Source organism: Lissotriton vulgaris, chromosome 5 (genome assembly GCF_964263255.1).
Source record: "Lissotriton vulgaris chromosome 5, aLisVul1.2, whole genome shotgun sequence".
NCBI classification, from domain to species: Eukaryota; Metazoa; Chordata; class Amphibia; order Caudata; family Salamandridae; genus Lissotriton; species Lissotriton vulgaris.
Genome location: NC_141693.1, coordinates 456,722,171 through 456,746,266, shown reverse-complemented (window position 1 = coordinate 456,746,266; position 24,096 = coordinate 456,722,171). Strand labels below are relative to the sequence as shown.

At 47.3% G+C, this 24,096-nt stretch overlaps 1 pseudogene; it reads left to right on the top strand.

Moving 5' to 3' along the window:
• Window positions 1–10,397: 10,397 nt before the first annotated feature.
• LOC147711082 (NADH dehydrogenase [ubiquinone] 1 beta subcomplex subunit 10 pseudogene) lies at window positions 10,398–10,931 on the top strand (annotated as a pseudogene).
• Window positions 10,932–24,096: the final 13,165 nt, after the last annotated feature.

Below are 24,096 nucleotides of genomic sequence, written 5' to 3'. Positions count from 1 at the left end.
GTGGGCAGAGGAGTGAGGACGGACCCTGTGCGTGGACATCGGGAAGCGGATCCGGGAGCAAGGACGCTAAAGACAGAGAAGACTCGGGACCTGAAGTGGAAGACGCGGGACCCGAAGGAAAAGACACCAGACCACCAGGAAAAGCCGGGGAACCTGACGAGAGCTGGTGTGCGGACTGGTGGTGTCCTCCGGAGGATGCTGGGGAGTGGCCGCAAATCTGGAGAGTTGCGACGGAGCCGGTGAGTGAAAGCGGCTTGAGGGACCAAGGAGTGGGGTTGAGGGAAGCGGGGTGTGGAAACAGGGCGGGCTATGGGTAAGAGGAGAAGTCCTTATTTGCCCAATGTAGTTGTGGTGTGAGCCCTGCGACATAATTTCATTTTGAAGAACCGTTTATACCCACTTGCTGCGTCTCGGTGGCAGGGGAACCGCCCAAGTCTTCCATACCCTTCTTATTTAGTAAAATGAGACACAGGAGCCTTCGTCTGCAGGAGGAACCAAGTTTTATTCGAATAGCCCGGGCTATGGAACAGAGTTCCAAGCTCGTTAGAAACAAGACAGAGGAGGCTGCTGCTTCACTCTGCAGCTTACAGGCCTTATATACACATTCCCCACCTTAAGAAACCAGTTTGGGTGGGGGCCTGGCGCCCGAGTCAGAAAAATGCAGTTACACCACTCTTTGTTTAGGCAGGACGGGGCTGCAACAGATGGTACAAAGATTACGGACAGGTCTTGCAAAACAGGATATGTACGTGAGAGAACAGACAGATCTTGAACAACAGGATCAATCAATCAATCAATCAATCAAGAAATTTGTATAGCGCGCTACTCACCCGGAGGGTCTCAAGGCGCATGGGGAGGGGGGTCCGCTACTGCTCAAACAACCAGGTCTTGAGTTGCTTCCTGAAGGAGAGGTGGTCTTGGGTAAGACGGAGGTGGATGGGGAGGGAGTTCCAAGTCTTGGCTGCCAGATAGGAGAAGGATCTTCCCCCCATGGTGGCTCTTCGAATGCGTGGAACGGCGGCGAGGGCGTGGCTGGTCGATCGTAGCTGGCAGGTGGGAGTGTAGAAGATCAGGCGGTTGTTGAGGTACCTGGGGCCCAGGTCGTGGAGGTCCTTGTGTGCGTGGGTGAGGAGACGGAACGTGATTCTCTTGCTGATATGTGAAGGAAACAAGTTCTGGGACAGTGGCGTGACCAAGTCTTGCAAAACAGGATGGATGTGAGCAGGAGTTCAGTCCGAGGGTGGTGAGCCCAATTCTTGGTTCCCCTTTTTCGAAATTGGCTCAACCACAAGGAGCAGGAAGGACAGGGTGGTCGTGACCGCTAGAATTTCAACAGACATCAGCAGAAATGACCAGGAGGGTCGTGCAGAGGTGTTTGATACAAAATGGCAATGCAAAAACAATGGAGTCATGACACAAAATGAATGCCGACAAGAAGGACAATTTTCATCAATTTCTCTCACTGAACCTCTGGATTTACTTGGGGACAGTTGCATAAGAGTCCCTTTTGCGCCAAACTCTTAATTTGTTTAAAAGCCCTTTTGCACCGAGCACTACCCCAAGCTCCCTAGGCACTAAATAGCCCCCCATTCACTACCCTAATAACCAGCACAAGAGAAATCAACCCAACACAAAAAGGTGAGGTGACGGGTATAAGTCCATCTACATAAACAGACTCCATATCTGACTGCTTCCTCTTTTTCCCTCCTATGAGCCTCTGGGGAGATCACCTTGACACCAAGGAGGAGGAGCCAGAAACATCACCGTTGGCATCCCCGTCAAGAGCAAGTTCAACCCAGGACACTTCGGGAGAAGAACAGGAGGAAAAACAACCTGAACCACATATCACTTCCACTGTTGACAATAAAAACCTTCCTTTTCGTAAATACATACAGCCTCCTCGCCTGTTTATCAAACCTGCCCTCCCACAAGTGGTGTCAGAAGTGGGATTCAGAGGCAAAATGGAGGCTGCATTAGCGAAAATGGCAGAAAACCAGGAGCATCTGGGGAAGGTGATGGAACGCTTCCTAACAGTAGTTGAAGAGGACCGGGGCAAGTTACAACTCACTGGGCAAGGTCAAACGCATGGAGCTGCAATGGACAAAATTACTGAAGCCCTTGGACAGCAGAGAGGCCCCACTACCCTTCTTTCTGTAGTCTTACAGCGATACGTGAGTGGGGAGGACCCAGACTATTTCTTCAATCATTTTGAAAGAATGGCAACCGCAGCATCCTGGCCAGCAGATAAATGGGGCCAATATTTGGCCCTCTCCTATCGGGAGATTTACAGGCAGCATACTAGGCCGATACCCTTCAAGGGGTAGTTCCCTATACGGACATAAAAAGGTGTATTATGGAGAGGTTAGGGGTGGACGATGAAACCTATTGGCTAAAATTAAGACAAATGAAGAAAGGCCCCCATGAAACACCTCGAGCTTTGTATTTTAGGATGAAAGATATGGCGGATCGATGGTTAAAACCCGCTACCACTGATAAGGACAGAATTCTGGCCAAGATCTATTTAGAACAGTATTTAATCTCCCTTCACCCTCCCATACAACGGTAGGTCCGGCAACAGGCTAATCTCACCTTGGAAACTGCCGTCGAGATTGCTAGTGCCTACAATAGAGCAAAGGAGATACAAAAAGGACGAGAAGAGTCTACTGGAAAATCAGGGGGACCCATGACACATCGTCCTTCCCTTTCCCCGTTAGTGAAGAAACCCAAAGTCCTCGCTATTATACCAAGTACCCCTCTCATTCGACCCCCACCTATGGGTCCTCAGTGTTTCCAATGTGGAGGGATGGGACACATCGCCAGGTTCTGTCCCCAAAAGGAGGAACCCATAGGGATGGCCCGAAATTAATATTGCTCTCCATCAGAAAGGAAGTTACCCCCATATAGGTGTACCGTGTCAGTAAACGGACATCCAGTAACTGCGCTGGCAGACACGGGGTGTTTGCATAGTGTGGTAAGGCCTCAAGGCCTAGGTAATAACGTGGGACCAATAGATGGGACTGTAGCTATTCAGTGTGTCCATGGTGATACGAAGCCCTATCCCACTGCTCAAGTACAAATATAACATCCCCAAGATCCAGGAACCTACTTAACAGTTGGACTAATACCACGCTTACCTGAACAGGCTATACTAGGGAATGATTATCTTAAATTGTCTCAATTGTTACATGATACCCGTCCCTCAGAAGAAGAATGGTTGTCGGCAGCCCCTTTTTCCCAAGATGAGGATAAAGAGTGGCCCCCTGCGAAAGCTAGAAAGAGCCAAAAACAAAGGAGAGTCGAAAAGGGGAAAGAACCGTTGGTGGTACCTATCATACCAGATGAAAACCCCTGGGAAACAGACAGAAGTTTCCACGCAGATCAACAAGAAGATCCAGCATTACAAGAAGCTTGGAATAAGGCCCTTGAGGGTGAAGACCCACAGCACCTAGGTCCTTATTCTTTAAGAACAATGATATGTTGTATAGGAAAGGGAATCCTGCCCAGAGAGCCCAATTACTGATCCCAGGACCATTCAGGGAAAATGTTTTATATCTAGCCCATAGCCACTTACTCATTTTGGGGCAGAAAAGACAGAGAAACTGATCCTAGTGAGATTCTATTGGCCAGGAATATACCAACAAGTTAAGCAATACTGTAGGGAAAGGCCAATATGCCAAAGAAACAGCCGTTACCATCCTCCCCAAGTCCTGTTACAGCCACTTCCTATTATTGACGAACCATTCCGCCGTATAGGCATGGGTATAATAGGACCTTTGTTGCCTTCCCGAAGTGGGTGTAGGTATGTACTTGTTATACTAGACTATGCTACTCGATTTCCTGAGGCCATACCCCTACGTCGGCCAGATGCCGCTAACATATCCAAAGCCATGATTGGTGTTTTATCAAGGGTGGGATTTCCAAAAGAGATCCTAACCAATCAGGGGACGCCCTTTGTGTCCAGATTGATGAAACAGGTCTGTACCCAATTAGGAATCAAACAGATCAGAACAGTTGCCTACCACCCACAAACAAATGGGTTGGTTGAAAGATATAACCCCACCATCAAAACCACACTAAAAAAACTGTTAGCCTTAGAATCAAGGAAATGGGAAGATTTGTTACCCCCAAAGAATGACTCAGGAAGCAATCCTTACGAGCCAATGAAGGGAGGCTGATTTCCAGGGGAGGTGTCTGAGGCCGGTGGCGCGCTGGCGACAGGAAGGAAGTCGAGTGGGCAGAGGAGTGAGGACGGACCCTGTGCGTGGACATCGGGAAGCGGATCCGGGAGCAAGGGCGCTAAAGACAGAGAAGACGTGGGACCTGAAGTGGAAGACGGCGGACCCAAAGAAAAAGACGCCGGACCACCAGGAGAAGCCGGGGAACCTGACGAGAGCTGGTGTGAGGACTGGTGGTGTCCTCCAGAGGATGCTGAGTGAGAGCAGCTCGAGGGACCAGGGAGTGGGGTTGCGGGAAGCGGGTGGTGGAAACAGGGCGGGCTACGGGTAAGAGGAGGGGAAGTCCTTTTTTGCCCAATGTAGTTGTGGTGTGAGCCCAGCGACATAATTTCATTTCTCTCACTGAACCTCTGGATTTACTTGGGGACAATTGCATAAGAGTCCCTTCTGCGCCGAACTCTTAATTTGTTTGGGACCATTGTTTAAAAGCCCTTTTGCACCGAGCTCTACCCCAAGCTCCCTAGGCACTAAATAGCCCCCCATTCACTACCCTAAAAACCAGCACAAGAGAAATGAACCCAACACAAAAAGGTGTGGTGACGGGTATAAGTCCATCCTACATAAACAGACTCCATATCTGACAGCTTCCTCTTTTTTCCTCCTATGAGCCTCCGGGGAAATCTCCTTGCATCTGGCAGTTACCTGGGGGTGATAGCTGGGATAGGCGGGGTGTCTCAGAGTTGCCTGTCCTGTTTCTTTAGAAAGTTCCTGGACGCCATGATGCAGAGAATGCATCACTACATCAGCTTCCCAAACACACAGGTGGAACTGCAGAAAACCAAGACAGACTTTTACCAGATGGCACAGTTACCGCACGTCATAGGCTGCATCGATGGGACACACATTCCAATCAGCTCTCCTGCAGCCACTGAGTACATCTACAGGAACAGAAAGTCCACCCACTCAATAAATGTGCAGGTAATCTGCGACGCTGGCAACATAATCACTGACATCGTTGCCAAATTTCCTGGGAGTACCCACGACTCGTACATCTTCCAGAATTGTGGGATCTACACACGCCTGGCTGCTGGAGAATTTGGGGAAGGATACCTGCTAGGTTAATCACTGTGACACACCCAGGGAAAAACTGCAGCTGAATGTGTTTTATTGTGAGCAACTAATGGCACTCTCTTTCCCACCTAGGCGATAGCGCTTATGCTGTGCGGTCCTTTGTCCTCACTCCCTACCTGAACTCATCATCTCGGAGTGAGAGACGTTACAATGTGGCACACAAATCAACACGCAACGTTGTGGAGCGCACCTTTGGACTTTTGAAAAGCAGGTTCCGCTGCCTCCACAAAAGCGGAGGTGCACGTCAGTACACATCCATCATCTGCTGTAAAATCATTGCAACCTGTGCCACAAAAAAAGGTACAGAAGTTGAAATTACTTATCATGAGGACATTGATGATGGACTTAAACAGCCAGAGCCCTACGCAGCAGGAGTAGCGCCAGCAACATATGGGAGACTAAGACGGGCGAGATCACACGCAACTATTTTTATGTAAGTAAGGAGACACACAGGCGTTGCATGTGCATGACATAGTTTAATAACTGGGCACTACGACATTTAACAAATGGCACACCATGTCAGTCCAATTGGCGACAACCTTAATAGGTAGTAATGGGTTACTTCACCCTAAATATGTTCTATACGGTGTGGGCAGCATTAATGTCTGCACCCACGCACAATAGTGCTGGATGCCTGCAGCTGGCTATCCTCACTGGCTGTTGAGCCAGGGCCCGCAGAATGCCACCTGCTGCTCCTCTGGGTGTCTCGTACAGGGGGGGGGTAATACTGTTCCTGCTGGTGGTCTCATCACTCTCCCCCACACTAGAGTACCAGTGTTGGCTGACTGGGTGGTCAGCAGCACTTAAAGTGCGGATGTCACCTTCCCCATCCCCCTGGAGACATCAGTGCAGCAGTGCACAAGCCCCTCCTGCATTGCCACGGAGCGCCTGCAGAGCAGGGAGGTGGCAGTTGCCAGGCGGTTCACTGCCCTGGTGTTCTGCTCCATTTTGTGCTTCTCCCTGCGCCTTTGTGCCCTGTCCTCATCCAGTCTGTCACACAGCACCATGACAGACTGGGACATGTCCCGCATGCCCTCTGCCATCTCCTTGATGCCCTGCGCCATAGAGCTGATGCCCCTGTCAATGTTGACCATGTTCTGGTTTAGGTGCCGCATTTGTCTTTGTACTGATTGAATTGCCTTCCCCTGCAGGTGCTGCACCTTAACCATACTGGCCTCCAGCCCTCTGAAGACCCCAACACCCTGCTGAGTTGGGCTGTGCTCCCGGGACCTGCGGCGTCTTGCACCTGTGTGCACACCCTTGGAGGTGGACTGCAGCCCAGCATTTGTTGCCTCCAGTGGACAAGTTGTTGTGTCACCCCCCTTGTGTCCTCAGAGGACGACTCCATGACATGGAGAGTGGCAACAGCATGCCTCCTGTTGCTGCTGGTGAGGCTGAGAGTTCTGGTGAGGCTTGCTGTGTTGGTGAGTCAATCAGCAGTGGCGATGCTGGATCTGGTGTTGCGGGTGCCTGGGGTGTTGATGCCGGTGGTGGTGGAGTGCTGGGACCTGCACTTATGCTGGCATCATCTATCCTACCCTTCCGGGGTACTACTGCGCAGTCCTGCACGATGACTCTCCTGTGGACAGAAATGGGCATTAGCTCAGTGTTCCTGCAGCCCTGCATTTCAAAATTAAATTACATTCCTGTCACACTATCTTAATGTCCTCTGCTGCTTCTAACTGATGTGTGTGGCATGCCTTGTTGTTTAGTGTATTGACTGTCATGATGGGTGTTTCACTGACTACATCTCCCATAATGCATTGCTGGTATATATAAAACCTGTACTGGAGTGTGAGTCACACAGCCACATTGGTGAATGGGGATGGGAAGGGGGCGGAGGATTGCTGTGCATGCATCTAACTTGTATTGTGGCAGCTCTGGCTGAGCTGTCTGCATCCCCGATTCCAGACACACTCTCAGGCTCCAGGGTTGACTCAACCAGCTGCTCGGGGTCAGTGAGGGCAGGTGCCCTGCTCTTTTCACCCCCTGTGAGACTGGCCTGTTTCCTCTGTGCAGCCAGCTTCCTCTTGGTGATGAGCCGAAGGTCATACCACCTTTTCTTTAGGTCATCAATATACCGTGGGCTCACCCCAATAGCATTGACCTGCGCCTGGATTGCCAGCCAGATCTTCCTCTTGACTGCTTCTGCTACCTGCAGGGACTGCTTTCCAAAAAGCTTATTGTGGTGTTTTACCACCTCGTCCACAAGAACCCGAAGCTCACTTGCACTGAACTTCAGTTTCCTTTTTCTTTCTGCTCCTTCCCTCTCAGGTGCATTGGATGCAATCCTGCCGTTTTCCTCAGCAATGTTCAGCCAGTGGCTCAGTTGCTCTCCTCTCCACTCCCAGCTCTCCAGAAGGTTCTGATTGTCTGCACCTGCATGTGTGTGGCCACTTCCTGGTTGTGGGGTCGGGTGGATGCACAGGATTGGTTGATTCCTCAGTTGCTTGGTTGTGGGGTGGGGTGGATGCACCGGATTGGTTGATTCCTCAATTGCTTGTGTTTTGAATCTCCGATTCGGTAAATACAGATTCTGTACATACTTTCCAAATTTTTCCAAATCAGTAAATTTTACAGATTTTTTTTACCTACATCTCATTTACCGATTCCTGAATACTGAATCGGTAAAATTCGGTATTTAGGAATCGGTAAATATTATTTACCTACATATGGCCCGTAGTGTGGTTCACCATAGTGTCTCTTTCAAGCCTATAGGTGGGGTGGTCTGCCGTGGCATGGAGCCATTCATTCACCGGGGTTAGATGTTCCGCACAGTAGTAGGCCTCTATATCGGGTAGTCAGATCCACCCATTGTATTGTTTGCGGTGCAGTGTGGTCAATGCAATCCTCGGCTGCTTCCCATAGAAGGGAACGTAACTCAGCATCTACTGCCCAAAAGGTTTGGCGGGAGAGGGGAAAGTACTCATTCTGGAGGGCGTAAAGAAAACGGGGCAGGGTAATCATTTTAAACATAGCCGCCCGACCTAGGATTGTGAGGGGGAGGGGTTTCCATCTCTGTGCATCTGCTGCAAAATTGGTTATGACCCGCTGGATGTGCTTCTGGTATGAAAGCCTCCTGTCTGTGGTAAGGTAGATCCCTAAGAATTTAAACCCGGTATGTGCTCTCTGTAGAGCCCCTGGGAGAGTGGGCCAGGCAGCCGTAGCTCGTGAGCAGTAGATGATCGACTTGTGCCAAATTATGGCGTAACCAGAGCATACCCCATAGAGGTCTATGACTTCAAATAGAGCGGGGATCGTGATAGTCGGATGAATAATATAAAGCAGGATGTCATCCGCATAAAGCAAAATCTTTTCTTACCCAGCATCCGTTGAGGTAATGCAGAACCCCCGAATCTCCGAGCTCTGCCTAACCACGCAGGCCACATTCTCTATTGTAAGAACGAAGAGTAGTGGAGAAAGTGGACATCCCTGTCGGTGCCCCTTCTGATGGGGAAATCTCCGGAAATCTGGCCATTCACCTTTACCCTCGCCCGAGAATCCCTGTATAACAGACCTATCCATTGCTGGAACTTAGGGCCTATACCAAATGTAACCAAGGTGGCCTCCCGGAAGGGCCAGTGTACCGCGTCAAACGCCTTTTCCGCTTCTAGGGACAGTAGCAAGTGCGGGTCATCTCGGTCCTGAACCGCCATGAGACTGTTGTGGGTCCTTCGTAGGTTCAGCTGTGTCGCCCAACCAGGCAGGAAGCCCGTCTGGTCTTGGTGCATTAGGTTAGTGATGACTTGACGAAGCCGCATGGCTAGGATAGTCGCTAATATTTTCACCGCCATATTAAGGAGGGAGATGGGGCGATAGGAAGCACAGTCCGTGGGGGGCTTCCCCTGCTCGTGGATAGGTATAATCATGGCCGTTCGCAGGTTCAGGAGTAGGATTCCCTCTTGAGAGGCATCCTGGAAAAGCTGCAGGAGGTGTGTGCTTATGAGATCGGCGCTCTTCTTGTAAAATTCTGGAGCGAGGCCGTTTGGGCCCGAGGTTTTCCCAGGATGTAGTTTAGTTATAGCCATGTCCGAATCTAGGCCCTCCCTATCATCATCGTTCAATGATGGGGTTTGAATGCCCATCGGGTATTCGGATATGGCCGTGGGCGCCCTCAGGTCTTGGGCTTCATAGAACTGCTGATAGTGCTGTGTATCTTGTTTCCATGTAGTTCCCTGGGAGTCTCCCACACTTTCCACCCAACAGGCTTCCATCTCTTTACTACTAAGCCACGCCAGGAGCTTTCCCGATTTGTCGCCCACGTCGTGCAGCCTATGTAAAGCCGCTTGGGCCTGTGCCTTAGCCTCTTGCGTGGCCAGAGCCCGATATTGGTGTTGCGCGTCTGTTAACTGCCTCAACACCTGCGGGTCCCTATGTGTGAGGTGCCACAGTTCTAGGGTAAGAATTTGGGCTTCCAATGTGGCAAGTTCTTCCTGAGCCTTCCTCTTTTCCCAGGCTATCCGGTTCTGGGCCCTATCTGGTAACACCGTTTTATAGGCTTCCCAGATCATAACCCCAGACTGCACTGAGCCCATGTTTTCAGCAAAGAAGACTTTAGTGTCGGCTCAGAGATCCTGGAGCACCTCCTTATTCTGTAAGTCCCAAGCCAATAATCTCCAACCCCCCCCGACCGGTGCGGGGCTTCTCCCCCACTCGGACATATAGGGGAGAGTAATCAGACAGACCCCGGGCCATGTATTCCGCCTCATAAATGTCCTGGAAGGTGCCCTGGGGGAGCAACACATAACCCAGTCGCGAATGAACTCTATACGCCCCGAGTAGTACGAGTACTGTCGATCCCCCGGATGCAAGTGTCTCCATACCTGCAAGCAAATTGTTAATATCCTGTTTTTCCTGCGGGCACGGATGGGGGAAAACTGCTTTAAGCTATGCTGTTTTCTGCGCTATCCAGAACAGGATTTGTTCCCGACTGGTGAGAATCCTTCCCATAACAGCGTTCAGCGTTTGGGGCTAATCCCCCTGGGTAGCAAATTTGTTGTGCAGCCCTTGCAGGTTGAACTGTCAGAGTTCTTATGTATTATGTACGATTCCTGTAATTTTTTACTAAGTTTCTACATAGTGAAATAGAAGATGCCAGGCAAGTGGTATAAAGATGTCTACAAGGAGCCGCCTCCACGCATCCTGGATATCAAGCTTGAGACGTTGCTGCTGAACCACACGCTGCTGCTGGTTGGGGCCTATCACTGCGCAGTGGATGAGCGAGCCAGTGACATTTTCTGGGATTTGATTGACAGTAAGCAGGAAAAGAACAGGTATTACTATTATCACCGTCAGTACCGCCTTGTCCCAGATCTGACTGAGTGTATGGAGAAAGATTACCTATGCAATTTTGAATCAGAGATGCAATGGAGAAAAGAACATAAAGTTGACCAGGCGACAGTGCAGATAGTCCAGCAAAGGATGCAAGCTTGCCATCAGCGGGAAAGAAAAAGCTACATCCAGAACTGTGTCAGGGAAGTGAAACAGTGTGAGGAAGTTGCAAAGGCTTTTCGATCATGATATGCAGACCTAGGCGCGCATGGGAATGCCTGGAAGTGCTTCAAGAAGCAGAAACATAGAATGATTGCCGAAAGCAAAGCGCAGGCGGAAGCTGCTGAATCCTAGCCTGATGTTTTTTGCTCTCTTTTGACTGCTCATCCCACATTGTGGGAATATGTCTTTGCCCCTTGGTCCCCAAATCAATCAGTGGATATTGCAGTGTTTTCAGATATTTGAGCAAATAGTCCTTGACTCCCACATCCTTCTGCAGCTAATGTCTGCAATCGATTTGGAGAATTGCTCCAGAATGAACCAGATTTTGATTCTAAAGCTGTGAATCTGACCCTTTGTAATGGGCCCTACGAGGTGTATTGAGTCTGATATGTCTGGCTGGTGTCTAATAGCAACCTACATGGATACTTACCTAACTGTATAATAAAGTATCTATAACAAAAAGAAAATAAAAAAGTTTAATTTTTTTTAGTCCCTATACAGTAAACGCATTCCTTCTGCTGGTAGAAAAGCAGTGTCTAGAAGCGGTGTTTAAGAAGCAAAGACAGGCCAGGTTTCTCCTTATTTACTGAGCAGACTGAGTCTCATGTGTTCTGTGGTATGGGGTAGGGCGCCTTTAAACCAATGAATATACTCTTGGTAAGTTAACGGGACTTCTATGTCCACGTATGGAAAATATTCTTCAGGTGGTTCAATTTCAATGTAAGTGTGGAGGTAACTTCTCCACCCGTTGCCAGGAGGCCATGTTGTAATATTTTCATAGTAACTGCCTGTCTGCAATTTTCAGTAATATTTAGAGCAACTACCTGCTCTTCAATGTCCTCACCTGTTTGTTTAGTCATTGTTAAAAGAGGGATATTTAAAAATAATTATAGAGATATGGTATGCTTAATGCAGGAAACTTATAGTCCTCCGAGCTTGAATAACCTACAGCTAATACATAGGGTATACCTACTCAGCTGAGGCGGATTTATTACCCTTTCCACTTCGGCCATCTTTGGTTTAAATGTGGGTAGGGGTCTCTGAGAAAGCACGACTGTACTACCGTTGAATAAGAACCTAACCAATGTTGGTGTCACCACGTCGTGTAGTTTCCACTAATCTGTAGGAACTTCGTGTTTGTTGGACAACATAAACTAGGGGCTTGGTGCCTAGGCTTATTCTGGACACCCCCGCTAAAGATGTTATGTTGCCTAGAGACCAGATAGCTCACAGTGCCACTGTAATCCCCCTAACCTCACCAGGGAGCAAATGGTTTCTGGCAACCATTGAACAAGACAACCCTGACCCTGCAGGGATCGTGGCAACAATACCAAAACCTTTCATTCAGTCACTCATGCTCACTCATGCTCACTTATTCTCAGAGTGGTATACAGAGTGACATTTTCTGTATATTTATTGAACCAATGTTATTCTTGTATAAAACACATGTGCTGCAATGATTAATAGACAGAAGCAGCTAAAAGTGATTATAAGCAACATAAGCGTAAATAGTAGAAATAGTTCTACCATGGTGCTAAGACAATGTATATATGTAGGTATATAAAACAAGGCAGTAATCGAGTGTACTCCTACTATACAAACCCTACTTTAAGTGTACCGAAAGTGAGTGTAGGTGTATAGCCAAGAATCTCCCCAAGGGACGATCCAACCCCATTACCTGAAGGGAGAGAAGGAAGGATCCCCCTCTTGGTCATGAACTGGACACCCTCACGAGATGTCAGGCCGCTGCATGATGAAGTCTCAGCATGCGAGGACCCTTGATGTCAGCTGAAGTGCCTCCTCTCCTAATCTGTCGGGATGCTCATCTTTTATAATAGACAGAACCCTTGCGATGTGTGTATAGGTTAGTGAAGTTATGGATATGTAGATAGCCTTGTCGCTCCGTGGATGAAGATAGAGACAACATTTGTGCATAGTGCATGAAGAGACCTTGTACATGATGTTCAGGGCATTGTAATAACGTTGTGCGAAGCTAGGTGTGTAAATAAGTTTAATTTCAGGGAAACTAATCCAACATTGTCGCACATTCAAATATGTCCAAAAGGTCACTGTAGAAAAACAGGACAATGTAAGAAATAGGCTGCTTCACTACATGGGCCTAACTCAGGAATACAACAAGTGAGATGTCCTTCTCTCTCATTGGTTACAGGCTTTTTTGTGCTACTTCTACCCTCACATGTACGACTTAACTGCACTGTAGAACAATGTTAAAACTAAATACCCTCTCTTGACTATACATTCACACAATGTACTGCTGTTCGCTTTACACTCGGTTTCTACTTGAACGCCAAATCTAATTTATTATTGGTTCAAATGTTCATGTTTTCATAGACTTGTATGATTGTCTAACACATAACATGTCTTTAAGTCTCTCAGGCTCATGTGCAAATGGTCCAAGAAATTATCATAGTTGTTCTGTCTAGAGCCTTAAACAAAAGCACTCTGGGCATTCGTAGCATAGTTCAAGCAACCATCTGATAATTACTAATTTCCTTATTATCTATGCGCTCATGCTACTTATCTGACATTGTATGCAGTGATTAAGACTCTTTTCTTTGTCTTTTTGTGTCTGTCAACTCTTAAAATAGATGACGAGAGGTGGCTGCAGTCTTCCAGACCCGATGATGGTGCCAACTCAAGTAAGTGCTGGAAACTTGGAGCGCAGAGGGAAGCGGTTGTTTCTCTTGGGAACTGCTGATTGCCAAGCAGGGCAGAGATGAAGGGGTGTGCCTTAAGTAGTCTTTGCTTACATGTGAGCAGGTTCTGGTATATTCTGGAACATTCTACTTGGGCCAATGTGCCCATAGTGTATATGTAGTTTCTGGAATATTCTGGAACATTCCAGAATATTCTGGCACATTCTTGAATATGCTGGAACATTCTATTGGGGCCAACGTAACCGTAGTTTTGGAACATTCTATATTTGAGGCAAGCGGGATCATATTATACAATGGAGCTAAAACACTCCTGAATGTCCCTGTACAGTTTATTTTTTATTTTTATTTTTATTTATTTTGGAGATTTATAGAGCGCATGGCTGCCCGAAAGCGTCCCAGCGCTAACAGAAATCCACTATGATCTCCAGAGGAGGGGGTCGGCGGGGAAGGAAGAGATCAGGGGAACAGCCATGTCTTCAGGGATTTGCTGAATGCTAGGAGATTCGGTTGGGCCCGAAGGTCTGGTGGAAGAGTATTCCACATCTTGGACGCCTGAAATGAGAATTGTCGACCTCCAAAACGTGTTTTTTTGATCTTGGGTGTTTTGGTCAGGTGGGCATTGGTAGAGCGTAGGGTTCTGTTTGTCGTATGGGGAGTCACGAGGTCTTTCAGGACCGGGGGGGCTTTTCCATGCAAGATTTTGTGTGTTAGGCACATGGCCTTGATATGCACCCTTTGTTCCACAGGGAGCCAATGGAGTTCTTTGAGTGCAGGTTTGGCAGAGCAGCGTTTTTTGGTGCCAGTGAGGATTCTGGCGGCCGCATTTTGCACCACCTGTAGCCTAGAGATGACTTTTTTTGGAGAACCAAGATATAAGGCGTTGCCGTAGTCAAGTCTGGACAGTATGAGGCCCTGAATGACCAATTTTCTTGACTGGAATGGTAAGAGTGGGAGGATCTTACGTATGGAGCGGAGCAGGCCAAAGCATGTTCCTGCAGTTTTTTTGGCCTGACTGTTGAGCGTGAGTTTATCATCCAACCAAATCCCCAGGCTTTTGATATCAGTTTTGGGGATTGGTGGTGGGCCCATACTGGGAGGCCATAGAGACTCCGGGCGGAAGAGGGACTGGTTGCCTAGTACCATTAGCTCGGTTTTCTCCCCATTGAGCTTTAAATGGGAGTCGCTCATCCAGCTGACTATATTCTCCAGGCAGGAATATAGATCGATGGTGGGGGGTTCTGACTGGCTGAGGGAGACGACCAGCTGTGTGTCGTCCGCGTAGGTCAGGAGTTTAATGCCATAAGGGACGACGATTTGTTCAAGAGGTGCCATATATACGTTGAAGAGTGTAGGGCTCAAAGAGGAGCCCTGGGGCACTCCGCAACGTATCGGGGTTTCCCTAGAGATGCAGTCTCCCTCTGCCACCTGAAAGGAGCGGTTGTGGAGGAAGGATTTTAGTCATTTGAGGGCCGTCCCAGAGATGGCGAGGTTTTCCAGGCGTTGGGCAAGGATGCTATGGTTGACGGTGTCGAATGCTGCGCTGAGGTCCAGGAGGATCACCGCCACTGATCCTCCTGCATCGATGACTTTCCTGGTTTCTTCAACTACCGCCACCATTGCTGTTTCTATCCCTTGGCCCGGGCGGAAGCCAGTTTGAGAGGTTTTTAGCAGCTCGTTGGACTCCAGATAATGTGAGAGCTGGGAGTTTATGTATTTTTCCGCCAGTTTACTAATACCTGGGAGGAGAGATATAGGTCTGAAGTTGGCCAGGTTGTCCGGGTCAAGGTTTGGTTTTTTTATGAGTGCCTTCACCACCGCTTTTTTCCAGCTTATGGGCACTGTTCCAGATTCAAAGGAGGTGTTTAGTAAGTTGGTCATAAGTGGTAGGATGCTCGGGGCCACCTGCTTAAGATGTCTCATCGGGGCTGGGTCATGAGGCGATCCGCTTTTGAGGGCTTGTAGTATAAGACCAAGAGTTTCCGCGTTGATGGGTTGGAATTTGCTTAGCTCAATGCCTTTGCTCTGATGTTGGGAGGTGGGATGGGGGGAGGGGTCTAAGGGGGAAAGAGGCGGAAGTTGTTTGAGTATTGTTTGAATTTTTGAGTCAAAGAAGTTGGCTAACTCATTACAGTGTTCAGTTGTAGGGTCTCGCGCAGCTGGGGGAGTGGGGGGTTTTAGAAGCTTTTTCAAAGTGAGAAACGTCTCCCTCAACGAATTTGCTGCTTTGCTAATTTTCTCACTGTAAAAGGAGATTTGTGCGTTTTTAAGAGCTTTTTTATAATTGAGAATCATCAGTCTGTAGTTGTTTTTGCTGATGGGATTAAAGTCTTTTCTCCAGACTCTTTCTGCTCTCTTGCAGGTTTTCTTTAAAAGGCGTATTTCTTGGGTAAACCATGGAGAGGTTGCTTTTGTCCTTGGTTTACGATGAGGTTTTTTTGGGAGAGCTAAGTCTAGAGAATTGGTAATCCAGGATGAGAATTCCCTACCAGCGAGATCGATGGTTGAGCTAAGGGTAGGGACTGTATCCTTATTCTCCATTTTATCTTGGGTTTCATACTGTACATGTGCAGGCATCAATTGTAGCTATATCTTTCTCTGCCCTAATGTCTTCTCCAAACCCTTACTTCCTTGTCCACTGGCCAATTGTATCTGTGACCTTTCACTAGTGACTCTGACCACGAAAAGGGGTGTAGTGGAGGGCACGGCAGACGCTGGCATCTGACGGTGGCCCTTTTCTGGGCTTCTTGTGATGTCAGCAGCAGATGGACCTCAAAGTTGCAGCGGGCCAGTTCCTCCGATGTGGTGAGTCTCAATAGAAGCCATACTCAGCCTTCTTGGATGCGATAATGTCCTAGCCCTACTTGATGGTCCAAGGTGCTGTCAGTGACTTTACAAATTAGAGGCACTTTGGGAATGGATGGCTAAGTACGACCAGGTACATGCATCTCTAGCTCCATGGCAGCCAATCACTTTGGCACAGAATGAGAAAGCAGCTCTGTACTTTGTCTTTGGCATGACCAAAGCACACACTGCGCTAGTATTGGGCTAGCCACTCAGGGAGGTTAGTGTGGTACACTGGGATTGACACTATGGGTTTGCAGGATTTTTTTTCTTGGGTGGAAGAGACCTCACAGCCATGAGTCACTGGATGCTGCAGCCATGCCAACCCCTATCATTGGCATACAGCATGTGCCACAAGCTAAAGCCAGTTCCTTCTTCATTTGGGCAAACTTTTCAGGAACATTTGGACAAATGCCATGGCTATGATGATGGTGCTCGCACAGAAATGCTTCGGTTAGTGACCAGCACCCTAACCACACGGACCACAGCAGTAGGGTCACTTGCTTCAGTCCAAACCAGCGGCCAGTTTCTCCTATTGGGTCAGCTCACTCCTTCCGACTGGCTGAGGCAGGACTCTCTCTTCAGGCTTCCAGGACAAAACTTGCAGATATTCCTCCAGATCAGACTCTAGGTAATATCCCCTTACCTCTGGGAAGCTGTGTGTCAGGTAGACCCCAGCTCTGGCTGCGCATCAATTCTATTGGTACCGTGAGGAGCACACCTTCTTGGTCAGAGAGAAGTTGGGACTAGAAAAAGAAGTGTGACTGGTTCCACTCTCATACAACTATGGCAAACAGGGAACGTGGCTTCTGTGTCTGCCCATCCAAAACTGGGTAGGTTATCTTTCATGTGTCCTTTTCAGGCTGTCTTCCAGACTCAGCCTTTGTTTTGATTGATGCTCTGCACAGCAGTGAATCATCCTCATACTAGAGGCACGCACAACAGAGGCACAAATACATGTGAGCAGCCCACAGCTATCAAAAGCCATGCCTGACAGTGATCAGGAAGGCAGATAAAAGGCTGAGTCCTTCCAAAAGGACCCTTCACATTCTGACAGCAAAAGCTGAAGTCACACCCTTCACGCCTACCATCCACCAAATGGCAGTTTGGAAGATGAATCAGCTGCCCTCTGTATCAGAAAAGACCTAGTTGAAGTCCGAAAAGCCTCTTTCCCAACTTCATTGTCAGGGTTCCGTCCACCCACTCTCAGGAATGTCAGCAATACCCTTCCATGTTTAGGGAAGTGACCTCACTTCCATCTTGTGCAGATGAGCAGGCCAGGACCTTCCAAAATGGAACCAGCACGGCAGTGTCACTCTAGTTTACTCAGGCACTCATGTAGCATATAACATGCTTTTCACACACCACATGCATTGATCCACGCATTCTGTATCTCGGCACTAGGATTCTAGGTTCACCATTGGCAGCAAGAATTGATATGAGGGAGCCAATAGGTTCTGACTCTTGTAACACAGGTAAAAAGGCCTGTTCACACTAGGATCACTTCACAACACAGAATGTTGCTACCACTGTGCTACACATGTAAACCAGTGACTGGGACCCTTGTCCTCTGTCACACTACTGAGGGCTCACTAGGTGTGCCCTTCTAGGTCCAAGATATGTCCAGGACCAGCCTCATTTCACAGTCAGGACAAGGCCTTTACACACATACTAGATCAGCCCTTCCTGACCACCCTCCATTGCGATGTGCTCCCCCCGCCGCATCCATGCTTATCTCTTTCCCTCCCTGATTCCTCCTCCCTCCCACTGTAAGGTCTCGATCCTTCCCTTTGTGTTGCCTTGGAGGAGCAATAAAAAACAAATGCTTTTTTTATTCCTTCCTGACCAGAATCCTTTTACTGCACATGCTAATGTACCACAGCCCCTCTTTCTCTCATGCCTCATGAAATATACACTATAACCTGCTACTCCATTGCTTCCGTGCTCTTCCAGTCTCGATCATTGCGTTCTTTTTTTTTTAATGCTTTCCTTAAAAAATATATATATATATATCAGATGCCCTGCAGCTGCAATTTATTACTGGGCTGCTACTTTTTCACAATATGCTTACTCCTGTGTCCGCCATCTCAAACAGGGAAAAGGGAAAAAAATAGTGGCGCATCATGTCATATGAGCTCCTATGATAACAAGTGTGAGGACACGTCATAGCCAGTGGCGGCCTGCAGGGATCCGCGATGGCGGGGAGGGTGGGATTAGGATGGGGAATGTAAAAAAAAAAAACAACACTTACCTTATCGCTGCGTCCTCCGCCTCTTCTCCGTCTCTTTCCTCGCACTCGGCTGTATAGCAACCTGAAAGCACACCCAGGCTTCCATGGCCAATCCCAACGCTGCAATGCAGCGTTGTGATTGGTCTGAGCCCGTGCAAAGTGCACATGACTGTTTGGCTGTCATGGGGGAGTCTCTGTACTGGGGGTGGAATCCAGTGACGTAGGAAGTGGCGTGTGGTGGATGCGAGCCACTCCGGGTGTCATCACCGAGGGGGGTGACAAAATGGCAAAAATATGTGTTTTTAAAATAAAAAAAATTTGGGGGCTCACAACACTTTAAAAAAATATATATATATTATTTAAAACAAGTTTAATAACTTTGTCTGACAATTAATTAACCTCAACAAGTCAACATAATATGTATTGAAACTTTTTAGTTCAGTCAACAAACGTAACGATACACGGCTGAACTCGACGCTGTGTAGTGGAGAGCGTATGGATAAGGAAGGGGAGGGGGTATTTTTTTCCGCCGAAGTCTTTCTCTGCGGTTTGTACTCGAGCAAGACGTAAACAACCAGTGACTCATCACTGAACCCGCAACCAATCCTATCCGCAGCCATGCCGGTCACTCACCCCAGAGCATTGTTGTTAGTTGTGCATTATTACTGAAGCTTATAAGTGCCATGCTGTATTTATTTTTTTTACATTTTTTAGTTCATTGATTCATTGTGATCATCCTCTTCTCTATGATATTGAGTGTTGTAAATAACGTAAACGTTATGATGCATGCTATTTGTTTGTATTTGTACGTTAAGCCGGGGATGACAAGAAATGTTCTGCACCCGGTACCACCTGACCTTGCTACGCCACTGGTGGAATCTTTGCAATGAGAATTCTCATTGCCGAGATTCCGACCCGAGAGCGGAGGCTCCGTCACAACTGTGGGGACTCCGTCACGAGTGCGTAGGCCCATTATGAATCAAGCCCTGAGTGTTCAACTCTTTCCTAACGTCACATGTAGTCACAGATTCTATGCTGCCCTCACATCTGCTGTTTCTGTTTAAACCAGATAAAGACGCCACGGAATGCAGGTCCTACTGCCATTTGCACTCTTCAACTACGATGTAAAACAACTTGCTTCTATCATGGTAAGATGACTCTATACTCTCTAGCCTACAATAATCTATGTCCAACAATCAGGCTTCCTCAAAGGTTGACAAATTGGAGACAACACAAGATTAGCCTGTAAAATCATTGAAGTGAGCAAGCAACACAAACTATTAACTGTCCTTATTACGCTTGATACAGAGCAGGCTTCGCTTAACCCAGGAAAGAGAAACGCTTGTCACACTCTTGTTACACATTTATTAAAGGTAGACCACCGCCGTGCTTCACTACTTTCTTCCTCCCATCCCATTAGCTTCCCTTGGTTAAGAGAAAATAGTATAATCTAGTCGTACTAGTTGATTGAGTAATTTCACATGCTTTGGTACATGGTGTCTAGACTTTTGTGATCACTGGCATGCGCATTGTGTCTACCTAGAATAAACCGTCTTATCAGTTAGGCTTCTCATATTTATGATTTAATAGCCAGAGATGTACACTTGAATAACAATTTTAATTTATGAAGTGCAAACATCTACTCATCAGAGTGTCCTGGTGTTAAATAAACTGCAACCATTCACCGAATCCACAGAGTAAAGCCCTTGAAAGGCCCGATCGCATAGCCATTTTTTCACAGATTTCTTAAAGAGATACTTTCCCCTGATCTTGTTGCAATTGAGTGGGAGCTGGTTCCATGTTTGAGCTGCAAGATAGGAGAATGACACCCATCCCACTTCTTTTTTTTTACCTTGGCACCGAGAGTAAGTTGGCGTCAGACGAACGTAGGGCTCTAAATGGATGATAATGCTGTAGCCTCATCAAAAGATAGTGGAGACTTGTGCCATAAAAAGCTCAGGGAGTCAAGACGAGTGCCTTAAATCGAATTCTTTCCTTAACAGGTAGCCAATGAAGCTCCTCGAAATGGGGTGCAATCGACAGACCCCTAGGCACTTTTAAAAGTAGCCTAACCGCTGCGTTCTGAACAGTCTGCAATCTGTTGAGCAGATAGTCAGGCAGACCCAGGTTTCGGATATTAACATAATCTATGCATGATGTAATTACAGCATGGATTGCTGTCCTCTGTGCCTGGAATGGAAGCAATCTCAGATACTTTTTTAATGATCTTAATAAGGCAAAACTTGACCCAACTACAGTGGAGATCTGTAAGCTCATGGAGAGGTCCTGAAGAAAGCCGTAGATTCACTGGGCTTTACACTGATGGCTAAAACATGTAGACCATTTCTGGTTGAAGGGTACTAATAGACCTGGTCCATTGCTGATAACAACCTTAGTTTCATCCTCCCTTTTTAAACGAGAAAAGGGACCATGAAAACATTAGTGAATTGGATTACTGAATACTGTTTAAATTTCACATTATTTTCGCTGGCCTTGGAAGATCTTTTCTCCCTTGTCTAAAAAAAGAATACAACCCCTTCTCCCACTAAATAGTGGTTTTAGTTTAAGTGTGGGAATGCCCAATGATGTACCATGCCAAAAATATTGTGGATGAAGGCCTTGCAATTCCCAGAGACATAACTGTCCCAAAATGGATATAAATAATCCCTATTCTTCTATGTCAGTATAAGATTGTAGAGAGTGAAGAAGAATAGGCTCCCATGACATCCCTCCCCTGTGAGATCTTCTGAAACAACTCTCACATGCATGTTCTTAAAGATGTCCTCTCTTTCAGTTGTGCAATAAAGCTGGTGGCTTGCAGCTGCATCATAAGGAAAGATGCACAGATTGGAGATGTGTCTGGTTATTTCAGGGATACAGTGTCTTGTATTGCTGGCTAGGTCATGGCCAGTGGCATAACGCTAAATGATGCCCCCCCCCCTGCAGAATGTGAAAGGGGCACCTGAGTTTGGATATCTCACAGATATCCATTGATCTTGTGCTGAATGCGTCCTCATGATGGGTAGGGCCCACCATAGAGGGTTGCCCTCCTGCGCCACAGGGGCTTAGAGTCCTGCGTTACTCCCCTGGTCAAGGCTTTTGATGGTTGTGCTTATGTGGAAGGGAGCTGTTGTAAACTGAAGAAGGTGAACAAGACATGTTTTTATGATTGTTTTCCAGCTTTAGGTCTTGGTGAGGAATTCTGGCCCACAATGAAGGAAATTTTGTAGTTCTAGATATGGTTATTGCTGATATGAGTTCAGAGTGGCTTCACTCACCACAGATGTACCCTCTGCTCGAATAAACCATAAGGATTGTCTGAGGAGTCAAATGTGTAACAAACAGCAGGGAATGACCACTGGCTTAACCCCTTCGATGCGGCCGCGATTCCCCTGGTGTGCTGTAAACAGCACGAACAGGGGCGGGCTGTGACGAACCCCAGCCGTCATCAGCACACGAGCACCGTAGTGCATGACGGCTGGGGTTCGTCATGAGCATGGAAGGGGTTAATCTTGAGAAGAAGTAAGAAAACAACAGTGTAGAATAGGGGCAGGAGCTAATGTTCATACAAAAACATAATGCATGCTCCTTGGATGTTTGTAAGAACCTTTACTCCCCCTTACAACATAGGCAACACAATTGGCCAGTAACAGAATACAGTGTTCTTTGATCTACAGCTGTCCTCCATGCTCACCCGGTATAACAGGATGAACCATGTTGTGGAACAGATTTGTGTCTAATAGGGGGAGATTAGCAGCTTTGCACCCAGCCAGGTAACTCTTTGCTGTAGCATCATGGCCTGTAACAGGACTATAAGCCGGGATGCATGACAGCATGGTGATGGAATCATACATCACCAGCAAGGCAGAATGCCCTGCGGAGGAGTATGATAAATGCATGTTGTTGACATTGTGTGAAGGAGTTGCGCTGTTAAAGGTTTCTTGTAAAAGTAGTTGGCTTTGCTTGAAAAGTGCACTGTAGTACAGTCAAAGATGGAGTGAATGTTGTGGGCCCTTAAGAAGAGCTCCTTTCATTGAGGTTGTTCGCCCACAGACAGACTTGCGGTTACAGTCTTGAATATTTGCTGGGCTCCTGCCGCTACCAAACCAAAATGGCATGGGAGCAGAGTTGCAAAAGCGCTATTTACAATTATAAAACGGGGTTCAGAAGATTAGTAGGTCTGGGCATGTGAAGTAATAAGGATTTAAGAAAACTCAGGCAAAGGCAGTTCATGTTGTAGTAAACACTATCTTATATGTACATTTACCTGTGAAAAAACAGTAATAATCTATGTGTGTCTGATATGGGACATGGTATTTCACTCTTTTCGGTCTCCAGTGCTTAATTTGAGCTGGTGGTTGCAGGTGGGGCCCACCGGCACTCATTTTTCAGGGACCTGTACTTATTTTCTCTCATTAGACTTTGATGCAGAAAGAGAAAAACTCAGTAAGGGACCGCAAGAAGGGACAGAAAGACGGAAAACAGCGGTAAAGATTGAAAGCAAGGACGAACAAAACCTGTGAGAGTTGGGTAGTGGGTGAAAGGACATTAGGTGTAATCAAGATTATGTATCTTTGGTATCTTGGGGTAACCTCGACATTCGATAGCGCCATCCGCTGACTTCTGAGCAAAACTTTGGGCCGGCATTTATTCTTTTGCAAATTAAGTACTGAATTGGTCTCCATGTGGTATCTTCTTCCATTCTTTATTCACCACTGACATGAAAGTGTTGTAATCAAACAGGTACCTATTGATTAGGCAAGAGCAGCAAAATATACTGTGTTAAACGTTCTACCATTTATGGGTGTTTCGGGGTAACTGCGTGCATAGTTATTATTTTCCATTCACGTTTCTTTTAGTTTCAATCGTAATCTGCATCATTTGTATGAATATTGTAATATTCATGCGTTTTTTCAAAATATCGCCTTACCTTGGTGGTCCAGTTACTGCGCTGCTGGTTTGCTCCGTGAACCTTTGACACAATTTTCGTGCCAGTAGTACTACTAAATATGAGGCCAGCGTTTCTCCCCTCTGCGGAGACTGCCCACAGAGGCGCTAAACATGATTATCCACGGCAAGCTTTGGTTCCCGCCGCCGGGGCGCCTGTCAACTGGAAACTGGACCACAACCAAGTAATGCACAGAAAGAGACAGCTGCGCATGCAGTGAGAAAATGTGGGATCGCCATCATTGGCTGCGTCCCCAACACATGAAACCGCCGATTTCATTTGATCTAATTAAAAAAATCCCGTGGAAAGCTGAAGTCTGGGTTCACTGCCGTCGTCTGCTTGGGTCAAATGCATTCTTAATACCCCTTAAGTGACTGCAGAGCCTCGGCACTCGGATACTGTGGCTTAATGCGCTCCTTTGTGCGCCCCAGCATGACACGCATTCTGTTCCAATTGGAATTTAACTGGAGCGGCGTGTTTTTTTTTTTATAGAGACAAGCAGAAAATGAATTCCATGTTTTTACAGGAGAACAGGGACTCGGGACGTGTTCGCTTTGATTTTCAGTTTTTTAAAACAATGACGCGCCTTTTGTCAGTGCC